General features: G+C 37.5%; 1 gene segment (V, D, J or C); it reads left to right on the plus strand.

The window, feature by feature from the left end:
- The first annotated feature begins 634 nt into the window (after nucleotides 1-634).
- On the plus strand, nucleotides 635-1,072 carry LOC311268377 (Ig heavy chain V region 5A-like). The segment is given in 2 exons: nucleotides 635-674; nucleotides 765-1,072.
- The last annotated feature ends 5,787 nt before the right edge of the window (nucleotides 1,073-6,859 follow it).

A 6,859-nucleotide genomic window follows, 5' to 3' on the forward strand; every position in this document is an offset into this window, starting at 1 on the left:
ATACTGTTTACATGATGCTGTCTGTTGTCACTTTGCTGCAAATACAGGAAGTACACTAAGTGATCAAATGCTGCAACTACAACAAGCTGTTCTTACATTTGAAGTTAATCTTAAATGTGATGTAGGAGGTGCTGACAGTAAATAAATGATCTCAGGAAAACAACTCACATCATATTTAAAGTGTTTTAATGATTTGAAAACATGCTGAACACACTGTAAACATGACTTATAGAAAGTAACATTCTTGGTGGTTTCTCCTTTTGTTTCCATGACACATCATCATTAATATTGTAATGCTGATTTTCAAGAATATGTTTTCCATTATCTATGGTTCATGTAATATTCACAGTAAGAATAGTTGTGATAATCATTTACAGCTGTTTCATTTCTGTAAGTTGAGTGTGTGATGAAATGAAAATATCATATGTAAAGCAGAGGTGATTTCCAGGCATGTTTTCACTCTGCAGATATAATAACAGTCAACAGACTCTTCTATTGGCTCCAGTCAGACCAACATTGATGCTTCATGTGTTTGATTCTATGCAAACTCAGTGAGCTTCCTTGTTGCTCAGCTATAAAAACTTGACATCAGGCTGTCAGTGGAGTTCACAGCACGTCAGTTTCAACATCAACCATGTTTTCTGTAGCTCTGCTGCTGCTGTTGGCAGCTGGATGTGAGTCTCTCTGGATTTGTCAAAGTCAACAGTTCTTCTTTTGCAGTTTAACTTGATCATTTGTTACAAAACATTTTCCTTTTTTAACAGGTGTGAAGTGTGAACAGTTGACACAGCCAGCCTCTGTGACTGTGCAGCCAGGTCAACGTCTGACCATCACCTGTCAGGTCTCTTATTCTGTTAGCAGCTACTACACAGCTTGGATCAGACAGCCTGCAGGGAAAGGACTGGAGTGGATTGGAGGCGCACGTGTGGGATACAGCACACGCTACAAAGATTCACTAAAGAACAAGTTCAGTATCAACTCAGACTCTTCCAGCAACACAGTGACTCTAAATGGACAGAATGTGCAGCCTGAAGACACTGCTGTGTATTACTGTGCCAGAGAGACACAATAACACAAACCGTCAGTAGACCTGAACAAAAACCTCTCAGTGCCTGAACACTTGTAACATGAAGCCACCAGAGGAGGAGCCCTCAGACCACTAATGATTTCAACACCAGTTCACTGTTACAGTAAAGAAAGGAACAGACACATTAAACAATGATAAAGAAAAGTGAATATAACAGGGTTCATTAAAATACATTAACAATAGTAGTGACATTTTTAATGAAGTGTCTCCTGTCTGACTCACAGCATTCATGTGAATTAATGAAAGAAATATTTAAGGTCATGTGTTTTACAAAGCTTTTCATCCCATTTTCATTCCTACGGGGATTTTCTTTCCCCTGATGTCCTGAAAATGGTTCCACTGTCAACACTTTGTCCAAAAGTCAACAGAATTATATAGTGAACATAAGTAGAAATACTCACTTTAGTGTTTTTTTAAAATGAATAAACGTTTCACATGATGCAGACTGCGCAATATTGAAACACAATCGCCTTAAATAATGTGTTTTTCAGTATGTTGTACAAATGCAGGAGTATTTTCAAGACAAAATGCAAGAGTGCATCTTGGACTTATTATTCATGCATTACAGTAAATATTCATTCTCCAGTTTCACCAAAGAGTAACTGAGATCCAAGTGGATTACAGTTCCTCCCTGTGAGGAGGAGTCAATGCAAAACTAAGATGTCTTCCTCCTCTACTTATCTGACTGCAGAGAGGATGACAGAGAACAGTGGACACACAGTTTAACATGATGGACTATAGGACAGGACTGCTGCTTTTAACTGTCTGCTGGGCAGGTGAAGATCTATATAGCTCTTAATTTTAGATACCTTTTATTTGTGCTGCCAAGCCAATAACATGCATATATTTTTTTGTCTCAACAGGTGTTGATGGTCAGACTCTGACAGAATCTGAACCAGTGGTTAAAAGGCCTGGAGAATCTCACAGATTGACCTGTACAGCCTCTGGATTCACATTCAGCAGCTACGCTATGAACTGGGTCAGACAGGCTCCTGGAAAAGGACTGGAGTGGGTTGCCTTCACTTATTCTGATGACAGCGGCCAATTCTACTCTGAATCAGTCAAAGGCCGGTTTACCATCTCCAGAGACAACAGCAGACAGAAGGTGTATCTGCAGATGAACAGTCTGAAGACTGAAGATTCTGCTGTTTATTATTGTGCTCGACAGCCACAGTGACTGGAGTTGGTTGAGCAGCTGTACAAAAACCTGCAGTACTCATCTCTCAGCCTGGTAGAGCCCAAGCATGAAGTATTTTTGTATCATACATAATTATATTGTATTTTTAAATCTGTTCCTGAGAAATATTGATAGTAAACATTAAATGAAACAAAACACAATACTGTTTTTTGATAAAAGGCCCAAAGACAGCACAACAATGTGGTCACTGGAAAAAAAATACTACAAAATTTTAACATTTCTACAAATTAAAAGGCAATAATGTCTCTATTTTTTGTGGAATTTAAATGAGTCATAATATGAAGGAGAAAAATAATGTCACAGTTTCTTGTATAAAATCACTAGAGGGCAGTCAGTGACAAGTTTCTCTCTCCTCTGTTACTTAAAGGAGACTCTGTGTTCTCATTGATATTAACTGACTGACTCTCAACACTCAGATGTAGTTTTTCCATTTTGTCTCACAGGTTTCAGTTCCTGAGCAGCTGTTTTCCTCTCGAGGCTCCAAGTTTCTCTGTATGTCTTCAAACATCTGCTGACACTGAAATTATTAAAAATCTTTCATGCCAACCAGCAGCATCAGACAGAAGTTTCCATACTGTTTACATGATGCTGTCTGTTGTCACTTTGCTGCAAATACAGGAAGTACACTAAGTGATCAAATGCTGCAACTACAACAAGCTGTTCTTACATTTGAAGTTAATCTTAAATGTGATGTAGGAGGTGCTGACAGTAAATAAATCATGTCAGGAAAACAGCTCACATCATATTTGAAGTGTGTTAATGATTTGAAAACATGCTGAACAAACTGTAAACATGACTTATAGAAAGCAACATTCTTGGTGGTTTCTCCTTTTGTTTCCAAGACACATCATCATTAATATTGTAATGTTGATTTTCAAGAATATGTTTTCCATTATCTATGGTTCATGTAATATTCACAGTAAGAATAGTTGTGATAATCATTTACAGCCGTTTCATTTCTGTAAGTTGAGTGTGTAATGAAATGAAATTATCATATGTAAAGCAGAGGTGATTTCCAGGCATGTTTTCACTCTGCAGATATAATAACAGTCAACAGACTCTTCTATTGGCTCCAGTCAGACCAACATTGATGCTTCATGTGTTTGATTCTATGCAAACTCAGTGAGCTTCCTTGTTACTCAGCTATAAAAACTTGACATCAGGCTGTCAGTGGAGTTCACAGCACGTCAGTTTCAACATCAGCCATGTTTTCTGTAGCTCTGCTGCTGCTGTTGGCAGCTGGATGTGAGTCTCTCTGGATTTGTCAAAGTCAACAGTTCTTCTTTTGGAGTTTAACTTGATCATTTGTTACAAAACATTTTCTTTTTTTAACAGGTGTGAAGTGTGAACAGTTGACACAGCCAGCCTCTGTGACTGTGCAGCCAGGTCAACGTCTGACCATCACCTGTCAGGTCTCTTATTCTCTTGGCTACTACACAGCTTGGATCAGACAGCCTGCAGGGAAAGGACTGGAGTGGATTGGGATGAGACATACTGGAGCCTCATACTACAAAGATTCACTAAAGAACAAGTTCAGTATCGATTTAGACTCTTCCAGTAAAACATTGACTCTAAATGGACAGAATGTGCAGCCTGAAGACACTGCTGTGTATTACTGTGCCAGAGAGCCACAGTGAGAGACAATAACAGGAGAGTCATACAAAAACTACTTCCTCTATTTACCAACACTGGAAACATTCAGTTGTCTCAGTATCACTTTATTTTACCCACATTGATATGTTAAATTGCAAATTTGTCACACAAAAAGTCAAAAAGAAATTTTGTTTGGCCGTCCAAAATCTCCCAGAAAACTTCTAAAGTCAGGACCTTTTACATCTTTGACAAATATACTGCATGTTAGAAGAGTAAAAGTCCCGTGCAAGGAGCACTCTTTTTTTAATGAAAACTTTTCTGCCCCCTTTTACAGCTCTCATCAAAATATGTCATTACTTGTCTAACCTGTTAGACGCATAAATAGTGATAGTTTAAATTAAATTGTATGTGCTCATAAGTCTTTAATTTATTTACGAAAAACTGAGTTTATGAGTCATTGCTGTTTGTCCATTCATTCATACACATGAACAACATTTACCTTTTAATTTGTTTTTCTATGATGACACATCACAACGGAACAGTTCACACCTGCCCAATGAGCCCCCCAAAACCCCTCAGTGCCTGAACACTTGTAACATGAAGCCACCAGAGGAGGAGCCATCAGACCACTAATGTTTCAACGCCAGTTCACTGTTACAGTAAAGAGAGGAACAGACACATTGTTATGACCCCCCCCCCCCATCAGCTAAACATAAAACAAAAACAAAGAAACATAACACCACAGCCATCCTCCTGGCTGACTGACTGCATCCCTGGTCAGCGTCAGGTGGAATGAAGTAAGAGCAAGAGAGCAGAGCCTAGTGCCCGACCCCCTCCTATTGGATTTTCCCAATCAGCCAGACTGCTATCACCTGGCAAGGCAAGAGGCCAATCACCAGCCACAGTGACACATCCAGGCCAGCAGAGAGGGAGCATGTAACACACATTTAGCAATGAAGAAGTAAAAAAAACATGAACTGGTTTATGAAAATATTATACAATATTAATATAGAATAGAGACACTTTCTGTCTGACTCACAATATGTGAGTGAAATAATAAAACTATTATTTCATAACTGCATTTTAAAAAGCTCTTTAAACAAAAAAATAAACATAAATAATGATTGCCTCATAAAAACTTCAACATTACAACACAAGAAACAAAATTTGTTGTCATTTCTTGTTGTTCCCGATAAAATATAATCAAATATATTCAATTAAGTGGTATTGTAAAATTGATCATCTATTGTCAAATTCTTGACTTGATGCACAGTGCTTTATAATGAGGGGAAACCTACTTAAATTATGAGTTTGTCAAATAGTTGCACAAATACTACTAAACATGCAAGAGTTTCTCTTGAAGGAATGAATCATGTACAGTAAATATTCATTCTCAAGTTTCACCAAACAGTAACTGAGATCCAAGTCCAATCCAGTTCCACCCTGTGAGGAGGAGTCAATGCAAAACTCAGATGTCTTCCTCCTCTACTTATCTGACTGCAGAGAGGATGACAGAGAACAGTGGACACACAGTTTAACATGATGGACTATAGGACAGGACTGCTGCTTTTAACTGTCTGCTGGGCAGGTGAACATCTACACTGATCTTGATCTAACAGAGCTTATAACTGTGTCATCAGCTTGTTTCACTTGATGTTTTCTTTTATTCTCCTGACAGGTGTTGATGGTCAGACTCTGACAGAATCTGGACCAGTGATTAAAAGTCCTGGAGAATCTCACAGATTGACCTGTACAGCCTCTGGATTCACATTTAGCAGCAACTATATGGCCTGGGTCAGACAGGCTCCTGGAAAAGGACTGGAGTGGGTTTCAACTATCAGTAATGGTGGTGGCAGCACTTACTACTCTGAGTCAGTCAAAGGCCGGTTTACCATCTCCAGAGACAACAGCAGACAGCAGCTGTATCTGCAGATGAACAGTCTGAAGACTGAAGATTCTGCTGTTTATTATTGTGCTCGACAGCCACAGTGACTGGAGTTGGTGCAGCAGCTGTACAAAATCCTACAGTACTCATCTTTACTGGACTGATAGACCCATAAGAATAACATTTGTATTTACATCTTTTAAATTTTTAAGAGAATCATCTAAACTGGCCTGATGAAGATCACCATTAACCAACAACAAAAACTATTTAATACATAAATAATTTAAAAAGTCTAACTGTAAACATCACAATCATCTTACATCATAACTGTCCTCACTTCAATCAGTCAAAGAAAATTATATATAATACAAGTCCATAATATGCAGCTAAATTGAAATCTTTTTGAGAAACCTATGATGTTTAATTACAAACTCAAATATTACTAAAAAAGGACATCTTATTCACTCCATAGTTGAATTTCTTGGAATCCACACCTCAAACCCACCTTAAAGAAAACAGTAGCTGACAAAAAACAGCATTTGTGTAGTAATTGCAAGTTTTCAGCAGAGATTTACACGTGCACTACAGCAATCAGTTTTTAGTATCCGAGTTTTTCTGGTTGTCTGTGGCTTCAAACATCCACAATATGAAAACTGAACCTTTGAAAATTCAGGCCTTAAACCAGCTGCAGCAGACTGAAGTATTCAATTATATGATCTTGCTTACGTCACCTTTGTTTGCAATTAAAATATAAAAACAAAAGGAAATATATGAATTAATACATTATAAATCTTACAATTATAATAACATGTTTTTCATGATCCTAAAATTCCAGATTAAACTGTTTAGAATTTTACATTATAATATTAATCAAAGAATTGATGTCATTATGTAACTTATTTGACTCAAGTTTATAACAACCAATGGATGCTTTGACAAAAATATAATGAAATAGAAAAATCAAATTTTCTAATTTGACTTTAAAAGCAGAATGTGATGTGGGAGGAGCTTCATGTAAACAAACTCTCACAGTGATCCAGTTTACATCATATTTAAAGAGGACTCATGGATTTGAAAACAGAAGCTCACTTTGAAC

This window comes from Pagrus pagrus (genome assembly GCF_965226575.1).
Source record: "Pagrus pagrus genome assembly, chromosome: 13".
Lineage (NCBI taxonomy): Eukaryota > Metazoa > Chordata > Actinopteri > Spariformes > Sparidae > Pagrus > Pagrus pagrus.